The sequence below is a fragment of the Halichoerus grypus genome, chromosome X (assembly GCF_964656455.1).
Source record: "Halichoerus grypus chromosome X, mHalGry1.hap1.1, whole genome shotgun sequence".
In the NCBI taxonomy this organism is placed as follows: Eukaryota; Metazoa; Chordata; class Mammalia; order Carnivora; family Phocidae; genus Halichoerus; species Halichoerus grypus.
Genome location: NC_135727.1, coordinates 24,280,774 through 24,301,534, shown reverse-complemented (window position 1 = coordinate 24,301,534; position 20,761 = coordinate 24,280,774). Strand labels below are relative to the sequence as shown.

The window sequence follows — 20,761 nt, the reverse complement described above, 5'->3', positions numbered from 1 at the left end:
GAGTGATGTTGAGCATTTTTTCATGTGTCTGGTGGTCATCTAGATGTCTTTGGAGAAATGTCTGTTCATGTCTTCTGCCCATTTTTAATTGGATTATTTGTGTTTTTTTGTGTTGAATTGTATAAGTTTTTAAATATATTTTGGATGCTAACCCTTTATCGGGTTATTGCAAATATCTTCTATTCAGTAGGTTGTCTTTTTGTTTTGTTGGTTTCCTTTGTTGCACAGAAGCTTTTTATATTGATGTAGTCCCAATAATTTATTTTTGTTTTTGTTTCCCTTGTCTCCAAAGACATATCTAGAAAGATATAGTTATGGCCAATGTCAGATAAATTACTGCCTGTGCTCTCTTCTAGAATTTTTATGGTTTCAGGTATCACATTTAGGTCCTTAATCCATTTTGGATTTATTTATTTATTTATTTTTTTGTATGGTGTAAAAAAGTAGTCCAGTTTCATTCTTTTGTATGTTGTTGTCCAGTTTTTCCAACACCATTTGTTGAAGAGACTCTTTCCCATTGTATATTCTTGCCTCCTTTATGGTAGATTAATTGACCATAAAAGCATGGGTTTATTTCTGGACTCTCTATTCTGGTCTGTTGATCTATTGTCTACTTTTATGCTAGTACCATACTGTTTTAAATATTGCAGGTTTGTAGTATATTTTGAAATCCAGGATTGTGATACTTCCAACTTTATTCTTCTTTTTCAAGATTGCTTTGGCTATTTAGGGTCTCTTGTGGTTCCATACAAATTTTAGGATTATTCTAGTTCTCTGGGAAATGTTGTTGGTATTTTGATAGGAATTGCATTAAATCTATAGATTACTTTGGGTGGTATGGATATTTTAACAATATTTGTTCTCCCAATCCATGAGTATGGACTATTTTTCCATTTGTTCATGTCATCTTCACTTTTTTTCATCAGTGTTTTATAGTTTTCAGAGTACAGGTATTTCATCTACTTGGTTAAGATTATTCCTTGGTATTTTATTATTTTTGGTGCAATTATAAATAGGATTATTTTCTTCTCTTTCTGATATTTCATTATTGGTGTATATAAATGCAACAGGATATTAATTTTGTATCCTGTGACTTTACTGAATTCATTTATCAATTCTGGTAGTTTTCCAGTGGAGCCTTTAGGGTTTTCTCTACATAGTATTATGTTATTTGCAAATAATGAAAATTTTACTTCATTACCAATTTGGATGCATTTTATTTTTTTCTTCTCTGATTGTTGTGGTTGGGACTATCATTACTATGTTCAATAAAAGTAGTGAGAGTGGACATGCTAGTATTGTTCCTGATCTTAGAGGAAAAGCTCTGTTTCTCCCCACTGAGTATGATGTTAGCTGAAAGTTTTTCATATATATCCTTTATGGTGCTGATGCATGTTTCCTTTAAACCTACTTTGTTGATCGCTTCTCGGCCTTTTGGCTAAGATCAAGTGTAAACCTACTTTGTTGAGAGTTTTTTTAAATCATGAATGGATGTTATACTTTATCAAATGCTTTTTCTGCACCTATTGAAATGATCGTATGGTTTTTATTTTTTTCCTGTTAATGTGATGTATCTTGTTAATTGATTTGCTAATATTGAATCCCCCAAGCATCCCTGGAATAAATCCCACTTGATCATGGTGAATGATTTTTTTAATGAATTGTTGGATTCAGTTTGCTAATATTTTGTTGATGATTTTTACATTTATGTTCATCAGAGATATTGGCCTATAGTTTCCTTCCTTCCTTCCTTCCTTCCTTCTTTCCTTCCTTCCTTTCTTTTTCTTTCTTTCTTTCTTTCTTTCTTTCTTTCTTTCTTTCTTTCTTTCTTTCTTTCTTTCTTTCTTTCTTTCTTTCTTCTTTCTTTCTCATAGTATCTTTATCTAGTTTAAGGTACCAGTGTAATACTGGCCTCATAGAATGTGTTTGGGATCTTTCCTTCCTCTTCCACTTTTTGGAAAAGTTTAAGAAGAAATAATTCTTCTTTAAATGTTTGGTAGAATTCACCTGTGAAGCCATCTGGTCCTGGAATTTTGTTGGAACTTTCTTTGTTCATTCAATTTCATTGTTAGTAACTAGTCTGTTCAAATTTTCTATTTCTTCCTGATTTAGTTTTGGAAGGTTATATGTTTCTAGGAATTTATCTATTTCTTTTAGGTTGTCCAATTTTTGGCATACAATTTTTCATAATATTTCTTTATAACCCTTTGCATTTCTGTGATGTTGGTTATTTCTTCTCATTCATTTCTGATTTTATTTGAATTCTCTCCTTTTTTTCTTTCTTTCTTTCTTTTTCTTCTTCTTGTTCTTTTGTTTTTGATGAGTCTGGCTAAAGGTTTATAATTTTTTATTGATCTTTTCAAAGAACCAGCTGCTGCTTTTATAGATCATCAGAGATATGATCATCTCAATAAATGTGTTAATGTGTCATTGTAAATTATTTTATTACTGGGCATTTGGTTTAACATATTTTTTATTTTAAATCACTTTTGCTAACTAATTAAGGAATAAAAGAACCTCACTGTAGAAATATATATAATAATATCACAATGAGTTTTTTAAATTTAATTTAATTTTATTATGTTATGTTAGTCACCATGCAATACATTATTAGTTTTGAAGTAGTGATCCATGATTCATTGTTTTCATATAACACCCAGTGCTCCATGCAGTATGTGTCCTCCTTAATACCCATCACTGGGCTAACCCATCAACCAACCCCGTCCCCTCTAAAACCCTCAGTTTGTTTCTCAGAGTCCCTAGTCTCTCATGGTTCGTCACCCCTCCAATTTCCCCCCTTCATTTTACCCTTCTTTCTGCTAATGTCCTGCATGCTATTCTTTATATTCCACAAATAAGTGAAACCATATGATAATTGACTTTCTCTGTTTGACTTATTTCACTGAGCATAATCTCCTCCAGTCCCATCCATGTTGATGCAAAAGTTGGGTATTCATCCTTTCTGATGGCTGAGTCATATTCCATTGTATATATGGACCATGTTTTCTTTATCCATTCCTCTGTTGAAGGGCATTTCGTCGCTTTCCACAGTTTGGCTATTGCGGACATGCTGCTATGAACATTGGGGTGCATATGGCCCTTCTTTTCACTACATCTGTGTCTTTGGGGTAAATACCCAGGAGTGCAATTGCTGGGTCATAGAGTAGCTCTATTTTTAAATTTTTGAGGCACCTCCACACTGTTTTCCAAAGTGGCTGTATCAGCTTGCATACCCACCAAGAGTGTAAGAGGGTTCCCCCTTCTCCACAACCTCTCCAACATTTGTTATTTCTTGCCTTGTCAATTTTTGCCATTCTAATTGGTGTAAGGTGGTATCTCAATGTGGTTTTGATTTGAATGTCCATGACGGCTAATGATGATGAACATTTTCCATGTGTCTGCTAGCCATTTGTATGTTTTCTTTGGAGAAGTTTCTATTCATGTCTTCTGCCCATTTTCTTGACTTGTTTATTTATTTTTTGGGTGTTGAGTTTGAGAAGTTCTTTATAGATCTTGGAAATCAACGCTTTGTCTGTATGTGTCATTTGTAAATATCTTCTCCAATTCTGTGGGTTGCTTCTTTAGTTTACTGACTGTTTCCTTTGCTGTGCAGAGATTTTTATCTTGATGAAGTCCCAAAAGTTCATTTTAGCTTTTGCTTCTCTAGCCATTGGAGATGTATCTTGAAAGAAGTTGCTATGGCCGATGTCAAAGAGGTTTCTGTCTATGTTCTCCTCTAGGAATTTGATGGATTCCTGTCTCACATTGAGGTCTTTCATCCATTTTGAGTTTATCTTTGTGTATGGTGTTAGAGAATGGTCGAGTTTCATTCTTCTGCATGTGGCTGTCCAATTTTCCCAGCACCATTTACTGAAGAGACTTTTTTCCATTGCATGTTTTTTCCTGCTTTGTCGAAGATTATTTGACCGTAGAGTTGAGGGTCCATATCTGGGTTCTCTATTCTGTTCCACTGGTCAATATGTCTGTTTTTGTGCCAGTATCATGCTGTCTCGGTGATCACTGCTTTGTAATAAAGCTTGAAATCGGGCAACATGATGCCCCCAACTTTCTTTTTATTTTTCAACATTTCCTTGGCAATTTGGGATCTTTTCTGATTCCATACAAATTTTAGGATTATTTATTCCAGCACTTTGAAAAATGTCACTGGAATTTTGATCAGGGTAGCATTGAAAGTATAGATTGCTCTGGGTAGTGTAGATGTTTAAACAATGTTTGTTCTTCTGATCCATGAGCATGGAATGCTTTTCCATCTTTCTGTGTCTTCTTCAATTTACTTCATGAGACTTCTGTAGCTCCTAGAATATAGATCCTTTACCTCTTTGGTTAGGTTTATTCTGAGGTATCTTATGGTTTGGTGGTATTGTAAATGAAATCATTTCTCTAATTTCACTTTCTATAGTACATTGTTAGTGTATAAGAAAGCAACTGATTTCTGTGCATTGATTTTGTATCCTGCCACATTACTGAATTGTTGTATGAGTTCTAGTAATTTGGGAGTGCAGTCTTTTGGGTTTTCCACATAAAGTATCATGTCATCTGTGAAGAGAAAGAGTTTGACTTCTTCTTTGCCAATTTGAATACATTTTATTTCTTTTTGTTGTCTGATTGCTGTTGCCAAGACTTCTAGTACTATGTTGAACAATAGTGGTGAGAGTGGGCATCCTTGACGTGTTCCTGATCTTAAGGGAAAGCTTTGCCCCATTGAGATTGATATCTGCTGTGGGTTTTTCATAGATGGATTTTATGAGCTTGAGGAATGTTCCCTCTATCCCTATACTCTGAAGAGTTTTAATCAGGAAAGAATGCTGTATTTTGTCAAATGCTTTTTCTGCATCAATTGAGAGGACCATATGGTTCTTCTCTCTCCTCATTAATGTGTTCTATCACATTGATTGATTTGTGAATGTTGAACCACCCTTGCATCCTGGGGACAAATCCCACTTGGTCGTGGTGGATGATCCTTTTAAAGTATTGTTAGCCAGGATTTTCTCAAGGATTTTGGATTCCATATTCATCAGGGATATCGGTCTGAAATTCTTTTTCATGGGGTCTTTGCATGGCTTGGGGATTGAGGGAATCCTGGACTCATACAATGAGTCTGGAAGCTTTCCTTCTGTTTCTATTTTTTGAAATAGCTTCAGTAGAATAGGTATTATTTCTTCTTTAAATGTTTGGTAGAATTCCCCAGGGTATCCGACAGACCCTGGACTCTTGTTTTTTGGGAGGTTTTGATCACTGCTTCAATCTCGTTACTGGTTATTGACCTATTCAGGTTGTCAATTTCTTCCTGTTTCAGGCTTGGCAGCTTATAGTTTTCCAGGAAGACATCCATTTCATCCAGGTTGCTCAATTTTTTGGCATATACTTGTCAATAATAATTTCTAATAATTGTTTCTAGTTCCTTGGTGTTAGTCGTGATCTCTCCCCTTTCATTCATAATTTTACTAATTTGGGTCCTTTCTCTTTTCTTTTGGATAAGTCTGGCCAGTGGTTTATCGATCTTATTAATTCTTTCAAAGAACCAGCTTCTAGTTTCGTTGATCTGATTGACTGTGTTTCTGGTTTTGAATTCATTGATCTCTGCTCTAATCTTAATTATTTCTCTTCTAATGAGTGGCTTAGGCATTGTTTGTTGCTTTTCCTCCAGTTCTTTAATGTATAAAGTTAGTTGGTGAATTTGGGATTTTTCTATTTTTTTTTTGAGTGAGGCTTGGATGGCTATGTATTTCCCCCTTAGGACCACCTTTGCAGTATCGCATAGGTTTTGGACTGATGTGTTTTCATTCTCATTGGTTTCCATGAATTGTTTAAGTTCTTCTTTGATTTCCTGGTTGACCCAAACATTCTTAAGTAGAGTGGTCTTTAGCTTCCAAGTGTTTTAATTTCTGCCAATTTTTTTCTTGTGATTGAGTTCCAGTTTTAAAAAATTATGGTCTGAGAATATGCAGGGAATAATCTCAATCTTTTGGTATTGGTTGACACCTGATATGTGACCCAGTATGTGGTTTATTCTGGAGAACGTTCCATGTGCGCTCAAGAAGAATGAGTATTCTGTTGTTTTAGGGTGGGATGTTCTGTAAATATCTATGAGGTCCATCTGGTCCAGTGTGTCATTCAAAGCTCTTGTTTCTTTGTTGATTTTCTGCTTAGATGATCTGTCTATTCCTGAGAGTGGAGTATTGAGGTCTCCTACAATTAATGTATTATTATCAATGGGACTCTTTATTTTGGTTAACAGTTGGCTTATGTAGTTGGCTGCTCCCATGTTGGGGGCGTAGGTATTTACCATTGTTAGATCTTCTTGTTGGATAGACCTTTTAAAAATGATATAGTGTCCTTCTGTGTCTTTATAGTCTTTATCTTAACATCTAATTTGTCTGATATAAGAATTGCTACCCCGGCTTTCTTTAAGGTCTCTTGGCATGAAGGTAGATCTCCATCCCTTCACTTTCAATCTGGATGTATCTTTAGGCTCAAAATGAGTCTCTTGTAGACAGCATATGGATGGGTCCTGTCTTTTTATCCAATCTACAACCCTGTTCCGTTTTATGGGAGCATTTAGGCCATTCACATTGAGAGTGATTATTGAAAGATATGAATTAATTGTCATTATGGTACCTGTGAAGACCTTGTTTTTATAGATTGTCATTGTAAATTTCTGTTGTATATCACTCTTGTGGTCTTTCTCCTTTTATAGAACCCCCCTAATTATTTCTTGCAGTTAGGCCTGGCGGTCACATAGTCTTTCAATTTCTGCTGGTCTTCAAAGCTCTGCATCTCTCCATCCATTCTAAATGACAGCTTTTCTGGATAAAGTATTCTTGGCTGCATGTTCTTCTCATTTAGTACCCTGAATATGTCTTGCCAGGCCATTCTGGCTTGCCAGGTCTTGGTGGATAAATCTGATGTTATTCTGATGTTCCTCCCTCTGTTCATAAGGAATCTCTTCCCCCTAACTGCTTTTAAGATGGTTTCCTTGGTTCTAAAATTTGTGAGTTTTACTTTTACATGCCGGGGCATTGGCCTGTTTTCCTTGATCTTGGGCAGGGTCCTCTCTGCCTCTAGGACACGAATGTTTGTTTCATTCCCCAGATTAGGAAAGTTGTCAGCCACAATTTGCTCAAATATATCTTCTAGTCGTCTCTCTCTCTCCACCCCCTCAGGGATTCCAATAATTCTTACATTGGAACGTTTCATGGTGTCACTTATTTCTCTGATTCTGTTTTCATGGATTTTGAGTTGTTTTTCCCTGGCCTCCTCTTTTCCCTTTTTATCTATTAAATGGTTTTCCAGGTCACGAATTCATTCTTCTGCCTCGCTTACCCTAGCTGTTAGATTATCTAGATTAGATTGGATCTCATTGATAGCATTTTTAAGTTTTGTCAGTTCAGCTTTCGTTTCTGCCCTTAGAGACTCTTTGTTACCATCAATTGATTTCTCCATTGTAGCTATTCTCTTCACAACTGCTACCCTGAATTCCATTTCTGACATCTTGGTTATATCTGTATCCATTTTTAAATCTGTGGCAGAAGTCACAGTCTCTGAGTTTTTCTATTTTGGTGGTTCTTCCTCATAGTCATTCTGTTGAGTGGTGGTTGAGGGAATGTACAGAGTCCAAATTATTGACCACAACTCAAGCAAGATGCAACTGTTTTCTTGGGACCTTAGGGTTGTTGTCCTCTTGTTCTCCCAGCCTGTCCTCTGGGGGACGGACCTGCTGCACTGTTACTCAGACAACCCTGTTTGGGCAGAGTTGCCCTGCCCCCTGTGGCAGGGGATGGGCTCAGTGAAAACCGGTTTTTGGGGGCTTTTGTTTTCTGGTGGCTTTCTCTGCTGGCTTTCTGCGTCTCTTCTGAGAGTCAGAGCAGAAGATATCGTTTCCAACCCTCTGCCTCAGAGCAGAGAGATCACAGTCTGTTCTTCAGTGAGCTCTTCAGGCCACATTATCTCCATTTCTGTCTGTGCTGCTATAAACTGCAGTGTCCTGGGTTGTGCGCCCCTCAGCATGGCTCCCAGTCCTCATCTTCAGGTCGAGATGTGGGGGCTCGTCTCTGCCCTTTGTGCTTCTAAAACTGCCAGCTGCCTCCAGTTTGCTGATGGGGCCCTGCAGCTCTAGGTTTCGGTCTGTGGGGCTTCCCTAAAGTCCTTTTCCTGCCGCTACAGGTCTGCAAGTCTGTGCCGTTTCCCAAGCATGGAAGGCTTTTGCTCACTGGCAGTGCAGGATCCCCATGGCTCCCTCCGTCTTCCATTTATCTTCCAATATCTGCCCACAGAATCACAGTTCTCTGCTTCATACCTCGAAACCAACCGCCTGGGATATTCTGTTTGTAGAGATCCAGATATATCTTTTTACATCTCAGAGTGATTTCATGGGTGTTCAGAATGGTCTGGTAGATAACCAGCTCAATTCCAGGGACTGGTTGGAATAGGGTCCCCTACTCCTCCACTATCTTTTCCCCCTCTCCTCACATTGAGTTTTTAATCATCTTTCTATAGTGTTAGACACTTCATGTTTCTGATTTTGTTATTATTTAATAGCTCTGAAGCCACAGGATTTTTAAATTTGAAATCTTTAATTTAGAATTGATTCCAGAAGTCACAAACTCAAAACCTTAGGGCTACAAGAATATGTAGTATATAAATGAGTGAACCAGGTTATGTGTAAGATCCAATAGAGATCATTGGAAATTGGTAAACTGAAACACACATGTCTGTTTGATGGTGGAATTTACTACCCAGCTCTGGTCAATTTTTGCCATTTGGGCATGAGATCTCAGTGTTTTCAGATCTTTTTTTTAAAAGATTTTATTTACTTATTTGACAGAGAGACAGCGAAAGAGGAAACACAAGCAGGGGGAGTGGGAAAGGGAGGGGCAGGCTCCCCGCTGAGCAGGGAGCCCAATGTGGGGCTCAATCCCAGGACCCTGGCATCATGACCTGAGCCAAAGTCAGCCATTTAACCAACTGAGCTACCCCGGCATGCCAAGATCTTATTTTTCAAGGGAACCCTATAATCTGTTTTTTTTTTTTTTATGTGAAATCCTTAATTTAAAATGTTAGCAAGGGGTGCCCGATTTGCTCAGTTGCTTAAGTGTCTGACTCTTGATCTCAGCTCAAGTCTTGATCTCAGTGTCGTGAGTTCAAGCCCAAAGTTGGGCTCCGTGCTGGGCATGGAATCTACTTAAAAAATAAAATATGGGGGAGCCTGGGTGGCTCAGTCGGTTAAACATCTGACTCTTGGTTTTCAGCTCAGGTCATGATCTTAGGGTCATGAGATTGAGCCCCACGTTGGGTTCCATGGTCAGTGTAGAGTCTTCTGGAGATTCTCTCTCCCCCTGTCCCTCACCCCAACTCTCTCTCTTTCTCTCCTTAAAATAAATAAACAAGTTTTTAAAAATAAATAAAAAAATAAAATAAAATCTGGAGGAGTTAAGATGGTGGAGAAGTAGGGGACACTGGTCTTTCCTTGTCCCTCAAACATGGCTGTATTGAGGTCAGATCACTTGGAACACCCAGGAAATCAATCTGCGGACTGGTAGAAGGATCTGCACAGTTGGTGGGAAACAGCATAGCAGGTGCAAGCACATGGAAGTGAATTGGGGAAGAGACAAAACTGCTGTGCTACAGAGGTAAGGAGACCCTTTTTGTGGGGAAAGAAAAGGGAGAGAAAGAGAGGAGGGTTGAGAGAGTGCAGCATTGGGTTCACATAAGAAACCTCTGAGACTACAGACTGGGGAGACAGGGCAACTGAGTGTTGCAGGTCTTTTGCAAACAGTCAGTACAGCTCAAACTCTGAGGTTTTAGAAGTGCACAACTTTCACTGGAGTGGAGCTGTAGCACGTGTTCCTGGGGAAAAGGAAGGCTCTGGCCCAGGCGCACACAGAGTGGTGTAAGGATCTCCTGGATCACATTGGAAGAGATTGTTCCTCTTCCTGTAGTACATTTTAAAGAGGAGATATTGCCTCTCAAAGGACAAAAGACCCTGCAGGCACCAGCAAATGCCCTTTCATTGGCAGGGGCAAAAGCATGTGCAGAGGGTGGATAACCTGGTTGCTTCTTTTCATGGTGCCACACCATGGATTCTGTGCATCACGCCACCATGGGACTATTTTCTGGGGCAAAGGGCACTCTTCAGAGTGCAGAGAGGCTCCAATCTGGAGGAGGGAGCAGGTCTGAACCGTGCTGGCTCCTTTAAGATCTGGAGTTTTGAATCCCAGCTGTTTGTCAAAGATAAAACACAGGAGATTTGGAGTTTTGAATCCCAGCTGCACCAAAGATAAAATGCAGGAAAGCTGTGGTCCTGGGCATGCTGATGGCCCTTGCTTTTCTGTGAGGGCTTCCTGAATAGCTAGGGGTGTGAGATCCCCTGTCTGGGGACAAGAGAGTGGGGTGGTAACATTTTACCCTCGCTACCAATAAGGTTGAACTTCAGAGAGCAACACAGTGGCCCCAGTGAAAGTAGGAGCTGTTTACATCAAACTCTGCCCTCCTGTGCTTGGCAAGTGCTTTTTTAACCTGGGCAGGAGTGACTCTGAGCCAGCAAATTGGGCCTCTCCCTCGGAAGAGCAACACAGGCAGTATGTCATATGCATCACATCTACTGATCATATATTGTTTCAAAGTGTCCCCTTCAGTTCTGCTGGAAATAGGACCAGGCTGTATGTTTTTAAAATTCTTTTTCTTTTTCTTTGGAATCAGGTTTATAGGTTTTTTTGTTTGGCTGGTTGGTTGCTTTATTATTTCTTTTCTTTCTCTCTCTCTTTCTCTCTCTCTCTCTCTCTCTCTTTTGGGGGGGGTGGGAGGATCAGGCTTCTTCTTTTTTTCTTTTTCTTTTTTTTCCCTTTTTCTTTGGAATCAGGCTTATAGTTTTGTTGATTGTCTGTTTTTTTTTTTTTCCATTCCTTTTCCTTTTCTTTCTCTCTCTTTCTCTTTTTTTTTTAGGCAGGCTTTTTTAAAATTTCTTTTCCAAGCTTTTTTCAACAAACAATAAAAGCACACCTAGATGAAGGTCCAAACATTCCCCACTGCAAGCAAGTAGGAACACTGCAGAAGACTGACCAGTGGGAAAGAACAGCCAATATGAAACAACATAGTGCACACAGTACACACCAGAAACACTTCCTGAAGTGCCAGGCCCTGGACAGTGTATGACCTCTATTTAATATAGCATTAGTCTGAAACTCAGAAAATATAAAAAGTTTTCATAACACACAAAAGATAGAAACAGCCAAAATGACAAGATGGAGGAATTCTCTCCAAAAGAAAGGTCAGGAAGATATAGCCAGAGATTTGCTAAAAACAGATATAAGCAATGTATCTGAAAAAGAATTCAGATCAACAGTCATAAGACTGCTAGCTGGACTTGACAAAAAGCATAGAAGTCACCAGAGAAACCTGTGCTGCAGAGATAAAAGACCTAAAAATTATTCAGGCTGAAGTAAAAAATGTTATAACTGAGATACAAAACCAACTGGGTATAATCACAATGAGGATTGAAGAAACAGAAGAGAGAATAGGTGATATAGAATTAAAATTATGGAAAATAAGCTGAAAAGAAGAGGGAAAGAAACTATTAGATCATGAAGGTAGACTTAGGGAATTCAGCAATTCCATAAAGCAAAAATAATATCTGTATCATAGGAGTGCCAGAATATGAAGAGTGGGAAAAAGGGGCAGAAAGTTTATTTGAACAAATTATAGCTGAGAACTTCCCTAGTCTGGAGAAGGAAACAAGCACTCAAGTGCAAGACACACAGAGAACTCCCCTCAAAATCAACAAAAACAGGTCAACACTACAACATACCATAGTGAAATTTGCAAAATACAAGATAAAGAGAGAATTCTGAAAGCAGCTAGGGAAAAAAGTCCTTAACTTACAAGGGTAGACACATAAGGTTAGCGGCAGACCTGTCCATAGAGACCTGGCGTGCCAGAGAGGACTGGCATGTTATATTCAATGTGCTAAATGGGGAAAAATATGCAGCCAAGAATACTTTATCCAACAAGGCTGTCATTCGGAATAAGAGAGATAAGACAAACAAAAACTAAAGGAGTTAATGAACTCTAAACCAGCTCTGCAAGAAATTTTGAAGGGGACCCTTGGAGTGGGAAAGAGAAACCAAAAGTAACAAAGACTGGAAAGGAACAGAGACAATCTACAGGAACAGCAACTTTATAGGTAATAAAATGGCACTAAATTCATACCTTTCAATAATTACTCTGAATTTAGATGGACTCAATGCTCCAGTCAAAAGACATAGGGTATCTGAATGAATAGAAATACAAGACCCATTGATATGCTGCTTACAAGAGACTCATTTTAGACCCAAAGACACCTCCAGATTGAAAGTAAGGTAGTGGAGAACCATTTATCATGCTAATGGACATTAAAAGAAAGTTGGCATAGCCACATATAAAACTATATTTTAAACCAAGGACTGTAATAAGAGATGAAGAAGGACACTATATCATAATAAAGGGGTACATAAAACAAGAAAATCTAACAATTGTAAATATTTATGCCCCTAATGTGGGAACAACCAAACATATAAATCAATTAATAACAAACATAAAGAAACTCATTGCTAATGCTATAATAATAGTTAGGGACTTCAACTCCCCACTCACAGCAATAGACCAAGCATCGCAACAAGATCAACAAGGAAAAAAGGGCTTTAAATGACTCACTGGACCAGATGGACTTAACAGATATATTCAGAGTATTTCACCCTAAAGCAGTAGAATACATATTCTTTTTGAATGCACATGGAACATTCTCCAGAATAGATCACATACTGGGTCACAAATCAGGCCTCAACTGGTACAAAAAGACTAAAATTATAGCATACATATTTGCAGAACACAATGCTATGAAACTTGAAGTTAACCAAAAGAAAAAATTTGGAAAGACTACAAATAAATGGAGGTTAGAGAACATCCCACTAAAGAATGAATGGGTCAACCAGGAAATTAAAGAAGGATTAAAAAAGAAACACATTGAAGCAAAGGAAAATTAAAACATTATAGTCCAAAACTTTTGGGATGCAGCAAAGGCAGTCCTAAGAAGGAAGTACATAGCAATACAGGTCTTCCTAAAGAAGTAAGAAAAGTCTCAAATACACAACCTAATCTTACACCTAAAGGGGCTGGAAAAAGAACATCAAATAAAGCCTAACACCAGCAGAAGAAGGGAAATAATAAAGATTAGAGCAGAAATAAATGATATAGAAATTAAAAAAAAAAAAAAAAACAGTAGAACAGATAAAGGAAACTAAGAGCTGTTTCTTTGAAAGAATTAACAAGATTGATAAACCCTTAGCCAGACGTATCAAAAAGAAAAGAGAAAGGACCCACATAAATAAAAAAGAAGATAAATCACAACCAACTGCGCAGAAATACAGTTATAAGAGAATATTATAAGCAATTATATGCCAACAAATTGGGCAATCTGGAAGAAATGGATCAATTCCTAGAAACATATAAACTACCAAAATTGAAACAGGAAGAAGTAGAAAACTTGAACAGACCCATAACCAGCAAAGAAATTGAATCAATAATAAAAAAAATATCCCAAAAAAACACGAGTCCAGGGCTGGATAGCCTCCCAAGGGGGTTCTACCAAACATTTAAAGAAGAATTAATACCTGTTCTTCTGAAACTGTTCCAAAAAATAGAAATGGAAAGAAAACTTCCAAACTCATTCTATGAGGCCAGCATTATCTTGATCCCAAAACCAAAGACCCCACTAAAAAGGAGAATTACAAACCAATATCCCTGATGAACATGGATGCAAAAATTCTCAAGAAGATACTAGCTAATCAGATCCAACAGTACATTTAAAGGATTATTTGCCCTGATCAAATGGTATTTATTCCTAAGCTCCTAGGGTGGTTCAACATCTGTGTATCAATCAAGGTGATACACCATATTAATAAAAGAAAGGATAAGAACCATATGATCCTCTCAATGGATGCAGAAAAAGCATTTAACACAATACAGCATCCTTTCTTGATAAAAACGCTCAAGAAAGTAGGTATAAATGGAACATACCTCAACATCATAAAGGCCATATATGAAAGACCACAGCTAATCTCATCCTCAATGTGGAAAAACTGAGAGATTTCTGCTAAGGTCAGGAACATGACAGGGATGTCCACTCTCACCACTTTCGTTCAACATAGTACTGGAAGTCATAGCCTCAGCAATCAGACAACAAAAAGAAATAAAAGGCATCCAAATTGGCAAGGAAGAAGTCAAACTTACACTCTTTGCAGACAATATGATACTCTATGTAGAAAAAAAAGAAGATTTTATCAAGAAATTGCTAGAACTGATACAGGAAGTCAGCAAAATCACAGGATATAACATCAATGCACAGAAGTCTGTTGCATTTCTATACACTAATAATGAAGCAGCAGTAAGAGAAATCAAGGAATCAATCCCATTGACCATTACACCAAAACCCATAAGATACCTAGGGAAAAAAAAAACAAAAAACTAACCAAAGAGGTAAAAGATTTGTACTCTGAAAACTACAGAACAATTATGAAAGAAATTGAAGAAGACACAAAGAAATGGAAAGACATTTCATGCTTATAGATTGGAAGAACAAATATTGTTAAAATGTCTAATACCCAAAGCAATCTACATATTCAGTGTAATCCTCATCAAAATAACACCAGCATTTTTCACAGAGCTGGAACAAACAATCCTAAAATTCGTATAGAATCAGAAAAAAACCTGAATAGCCAACATAATGTTGAAGACGAAAACCAAAGCTGGAGGCATCACAATTCCGGACTTTAAGCTGTATTACAAAGCAGCTTGTCTTGATGTAGTCATCAAGACAGTGTGGTACTGGCACAAAAACAAACACATAGATTGATAGAACAGAATAGAGAACTCAGAAATAGACTGTCAACTCTATGGTCAACTAATCTTTGACAAAGCAGGAAAAAATGTGCAATGGAAAAAAGACAGTCTCTTCAATAAATGGCGCTGGGAAAACTGGACAGCTATATAGAGAAGAATGAAACTCGACCATTCTCTAATACCATAGACAAAGATAAACTCAAAATGGATGAAATACCTCAATGTGAGACAGGAATCCATCAAAATCCTAGATGAGAACACAGGCAAAACCCTCTTTGACCTCAGTTGCAGCAACTTCTTATTAGACATGTTTCCAGAGTCAAGGGAAACAAAAGCAAAAATGAACTATTGGGACTTCATCAAAAGTATCTGCACAGTGAAGGAAACAATCAACAAAACTAAAAGTCCACCTAAGGAATGGAAGAAGATATTTGCAAATGACATATCAAATAAAGGGCTAGTATACAAAATCTATAAAGACCTTATCAAACTCCGCAACACAAATAACAAAAAATCCAGTCAAGAAATGGGCAGAAGGCATGAACAGACATTTCTCCAATGAAGACATCCAAATGGCTAGCAGACACATGAAAAACTGCTCAACATCACTCATCATCAGGGAAATACACATCAAAACCACAATGAGATACCACCTCATATCTGTCATAATGGCTGAAATTAACAACACAAGAAACACCAGTTGCTGGCCTGGATGCAGAGAGAGGGGAACCTTCTTGCACTGTTGATTGGAATGTAAACTGGTGCAGCCATTCTGGAAAACAGTTTGGGGTTCCATAAAAAGTGAAAAATAGAACTGCTCTATGACCCAACAATTGCACTACTGGGCATTTGTCCAAAGGATACAAAAATGCTGATTTTAAGGGGCACATGCACCCCAATGTTTATAGCAGCAATGCCCACAATAGCCAAAGTATGGAAGGAGCCCAGATGTCCATCAACAGATGAGTGGATAAAGAAGAGGTAGTATATATACACAATGGAATATTACCCAGCCATCAAAAAGAATGAAATCTTGCCATTTGCAATGACTTGGATGGAGCTAGAGTGTATTTTGCTAAGTGAAATAAGTTAGGGAAAGACAAATACCATATGATTTCACTCGTATGTGGAGGTTAAGAAAAAAAACAGATGAATATAGGGGAAAGGGAACGCAAGGAGAGGGAGGCAAACCAAAAGAGACTCTTAATAATAGAGAACAATCTAAGAGTTGATAGAGGGAGGTGGGTGGAGGATGGCCTAAATGGGTGATGGATATTAAGGTGGGCACTTGCGATGAACACTGGGTATTATGTGTAAGTGATGAATCACTAAATTCTACTCCTGAATCTAATATTACACTGTATGTTAACTAAAATTTAAATAAAAACAAAATATTAAAACAAATAAAAATAAAAATAAAATGCTCACAAATAATACAAAAACTGTTTAATGTATAGATCAAACACATTTGTGACACAATTTGGCCCATGAGGTCATCATTTTCGAAGTCATCTGTAGACAAAATGGTTAGGTATATCAAGTTGATCTTTAGCAACTTTTGTCCATTACTTGCGTTGGAATAAAGTATGGAATTGAATGTCTCCTTCAGGATGGCAAGAATAGAAGAACTAGCACGGAACTGAGATTCAGATGGTCTCAGTTTAAATCTTATTTCCCTTTCTAACTCATTTTTGACTTTCAGTCTTTTAGGTTCTTAGTATCCACTTCTATAAAATTTGACCATTGGATTAAATGCTCAAAGGATTTTTCAGGGATGCCTGGGTGGCTCAGTCAGTTAAGCGTCTGCCTTTGACTCAGGTCGTAATCCTGGGGTCCTGGAATTGAGTCACACATTGGGCTTCTTGCTCAGCAGGGACCCTGCTTCTCCCTCTGACTGCTGCTCCCCCCACTCTCTGACAAATAAATAAATAAAATCTTTAAAAATAAAATAAAATAAAAGTATTTTTCAGCTCTAAAATCCTATAATTCTTAACTTTTTCAAAATTAAATTGTATCTATATTATTTTCCCCTTATCAGACTATTTATAACTGGAAGATAATAGATCCCTTTGGCAAACTCATTCCTGATAATGTTTAACCTTCCCAAATAGCATACTGGTTTAATTTAATGAAGAAAAAAATTGGTGATTGTTTTGGAAATGTCTAGCACAGTGCAGTCTAGTCGGGAGATGTTTCTTGTGCAGATATTCTTGTAAGCACTTATCACTATACATTGAAATTTTGCTCTATTTCAAGAAGTCTTGCAGGTTTACAAGGGGAAAAAAGTCATATCAGTAAAATGAGACTTTGACTAATTATCATAGATTGTGAGTCCTTGGTGATTGGGTCCTGTGACTTGCAATTTTATCCCTCATCTACCTGCACATAATAGGTTCTCAATAAATGTTTATTGAACTGATTTCTCTAAATTAGATCATACAAATTATTGAAGTTTCTATTAATTCATTACATAGTTATTACCCACCTACTATGTGCCAATTGTAATATTCTGCAACTATATTGCAGCAGGAGCATAGTCAATGATAATCTTATTTATTTTTAATGTTAATCTATAGATTTATTTTGTCTTGTCTTTCCCTCACTGTAAAGAGGGGAAAGACAAGACAAAATAAATCTATAGATTTATATATAAGAAATCTATAGTTTCTTTTCTCTCTAACATGAACAATATTTCAGTTTTGCTATTCCTTTTTTTTATTTTTTGCATCCAGATCATGTCCTTCTTCCAGCAGCAGACACAATTAGCTTTTCTCCAACTTCCCTTTCCTCACTTCTTGGCACCTTAATAAATGTATACATAATTATATAAAGTCCCTCATTTCTATTGAGTCCTTATGCTCCTTGATAAGCACAGGAAGATGTGTGTACTTAACATCTTTGTGACCTTAAGAGAAAACTAAAGTGCCATGAAGATCATGGCCTAGATTTTCAAGAAAGCTGAGATAAACTTTTTTTTCAGTTGAGTTTCCAAAGCTTTTTGTCACTTTAAATATGGACTTACTTAACATTCCCAGTCCCAGGAAACAAGTGAGAAATCCTGACCGACTTGCAACATCAGGTTGTTTTGCCCTAGGTCTTCTTTACCTTCAGCCTGTTCCCAAGATAGTGGTGAGAGTATGAAGCAGTTAGAACAACTCCTTTCTCTGGGACTTGATAAGGCACAGGCCTATGACACATTCCCTTTTCTGTCCCCTTTGCAGGATCACACAACCACAGCTGACATTTCTTTGGGCATTTCTAAAAAGCAGTGGCTGTTTATCAAGTTGTGATTTAAATCATAAAGCTCTCTTAAAAACAAACATTCAAAGGGAGAGAGGACAAGGTTCAGGGGAGGAAGATGGGGACTCCGCTTCCATCCAAGTGATCCATTGATACAGTTATTTATGGAGTATATGTGCTAGTAAAATGAAGGTCATTATTATCATTGGTTTTTTGTGTGTGTTACATTAGAAACTCTGTATTTTGAGTCTGCTTTATTTGTATACAAGCACCTTGCTCTTTTGGTTTTGTTATTAAGCTGTCATTTATTGAACACTTACTGAGTGTAAGATGGTGTACTAATACTTTAATCTTAACATCACTCCTTTGAGTTAGTTATTATTCTTCCCATTTCACAGGAGAGTAAACCTGGTAAGAGAAAGGCCAGTTTAAATTTCTTTATAGTTGACTTGAAGACCTGTACTTTTTACCACTGCATAACACTGCCTCATTGTGGTAACACTGAGCATTACTCAATTATATCAATCATGGAGTAGGCTTGAGAAAACTTTGAATTTAAAGATAACTTCCCTTGAATCTATCATCTTGCAATATGAATTGTCATTGTGAATGTGTCTGTTCTATATATTTATATGAAGCAGGGTATCTGGAAAAACAACTTTATTTTTGCTGGAGAAATATTGATATGCTGAGCTTAAATTTTAAGATCAAAACATTTTTTGAAGATTCAAAGTTATTGAAACCTTTTAGGGTGATCTATTGTGTCCTAATCAAGGCAGAATGAGAGGGAGAATCAAAGGTTCCCTGAGGGGGTAGAAAAATACTAATAAATAAAGAAAGATAAGATTAGTTGATGATAGCCACATTACTGTCAAACATAAATGCTATTAAAAATAAACATTCTGGGGGCATCTGGGTGTCTCAACCAATTAAGCGTCTGCCTTTGGCTCAGGACATGATCCCAGGGTCCTGGGATTGAGCCCCACCTCCAGCTCCTTGCTCAGCCCTGGCTCCTTGCTCAGCCGGGAACCTGCTTCTCCCTCTCCCTCTGCCTGCCTCTCCCCCTGCTTGCACGCGCTTTCACGCGTGCTCGCTCTCTCTGTCAAATAAATAAATAAATAATCTTTTAAAAAATAAACATTTTGGCAAATAAAAAAACAAATCTATACCTTTTTTTGCATAGAAGCAGGACTATGTCTATACCTGGGGCGGGGGAAGAAGGGCTGTATCTCAGTGTCCTTGATTTGAAGAGACCATATTTAAAAAAAAAAAAAAAAAATGTTTGTATTTCATTGGTGTTGTCTGTGATCTCTCCTCTTTCATTCATGATTTTATTTATTTGAGTCTTTTCTCTTTTCTTTTTGATAAGTCTGGCCAGGGGTTTATCAATCTTGTTAATTCTTTCAAAGAACCAGCTCCTAGTTTCATTGATTTGTTCTACTGTTTTTTTGGTTTCTGTTTCATTGATTTCTGCTCTGATCTTTATTATTTCTCTTCTCCTGCTGGGTTTAGGCTTTATTTGCTGTTCTTTCTCCAGCTCCTTTAGGTGTAGGGTTAGGTTGTCTATTTGAGAACTTTCTTGTTTCTTGAGAAAGGCTTGTATTGCTATATACTTTCCTCTTAGGACTGCCTTTGCTGCATCCCAAAGATTTTGAACAGTTGTGTTTTCATTTTCATTTGTTTCATGAATTTTTTTTTAATTCTTCTTTAATTTTGTGGTTGACAAAATTCATTCTTCAGTAGGATGCTCTTTAGCCTCCGTGTATTTGAGTCCTTTCCGACTTTCCTCTTGTGATTGAGTTCTAGTTTCAAAGCATTGTGGTCTGAAAATAGGCAGGGTATGATCCCAATCTTTTGGTACTGGTTGAGACCTGATTTGTGACCTAAGATATGATCCCTTCTGGAGAATGTTCTATGGGCACTAGAGAAGAACGTGTATTCTGTTGCTTTGGGATGGAATGTTCTGAATATATCTGTGAAGTCCATTTGGTCCAGTGTGACATTTAAAGTCTTTATTTCCTTGTTGATCTTTTGCTTAGATGATCTGTCCATTTCAGTGAGGGGGGTGTTAAAGTCCCCCACTATTATTGTATTGTTGTCGATGTGTTGCTTTGCTTTTGTTATTAATTGGCTTATATAATTGGCTGCTCCCATGTTAGGGGCATAGATATTTACAATTGTTAGATCTTCTTGTTGGATAGACCCTTTAAGTAGGATATAGTGTCCTTCCTCATCTCTTATTATAGTCTTTGGTTTACAATCTAATTTGTCTGATATAAGGATTGCCACCCCAGCTTTCTTTTGGTGTCCATTAGCATGGTAAATGGTTTTCCACCCCCTCACTTTCAATCTTGGGGTGTCTTAGGGTCTAAAATGAGTCTCTTGCAGACAGCATATCGATAGGTCTTGTTTTTTTTATCTAATCTGATACCCTGTATCTTTTGATTGGGGCATTTAGCCCATTTACATTCAGGGTAACTATTGAAAGATATAAATGTAGTGCCATTGTATTGCCTGTAAGGTGACTGTTACTGTATATTGTCTGTGTTCCTTTCTGGTCTATGTTACTTTTAGGCTCTCGCTTTGCTTAGAGAACCCCTTTCAATATTTCTTGTAGGGCTGGTTTCGT

General features: G+C 37.4%; 1 pseudogene; it reads left to right on the top strand.

The window, feature by feature from the left end:
* Positions 1-1,418: 1,418 nt before the first annotated feature.
* LOC118530352 (U2 spliceosomal RNA) lies at positions 1,419-1,549 on the top strand (annotated as a pseudogene).
* Positions 1,550-20,761: the final 19,212 nt, after the last annotated feature.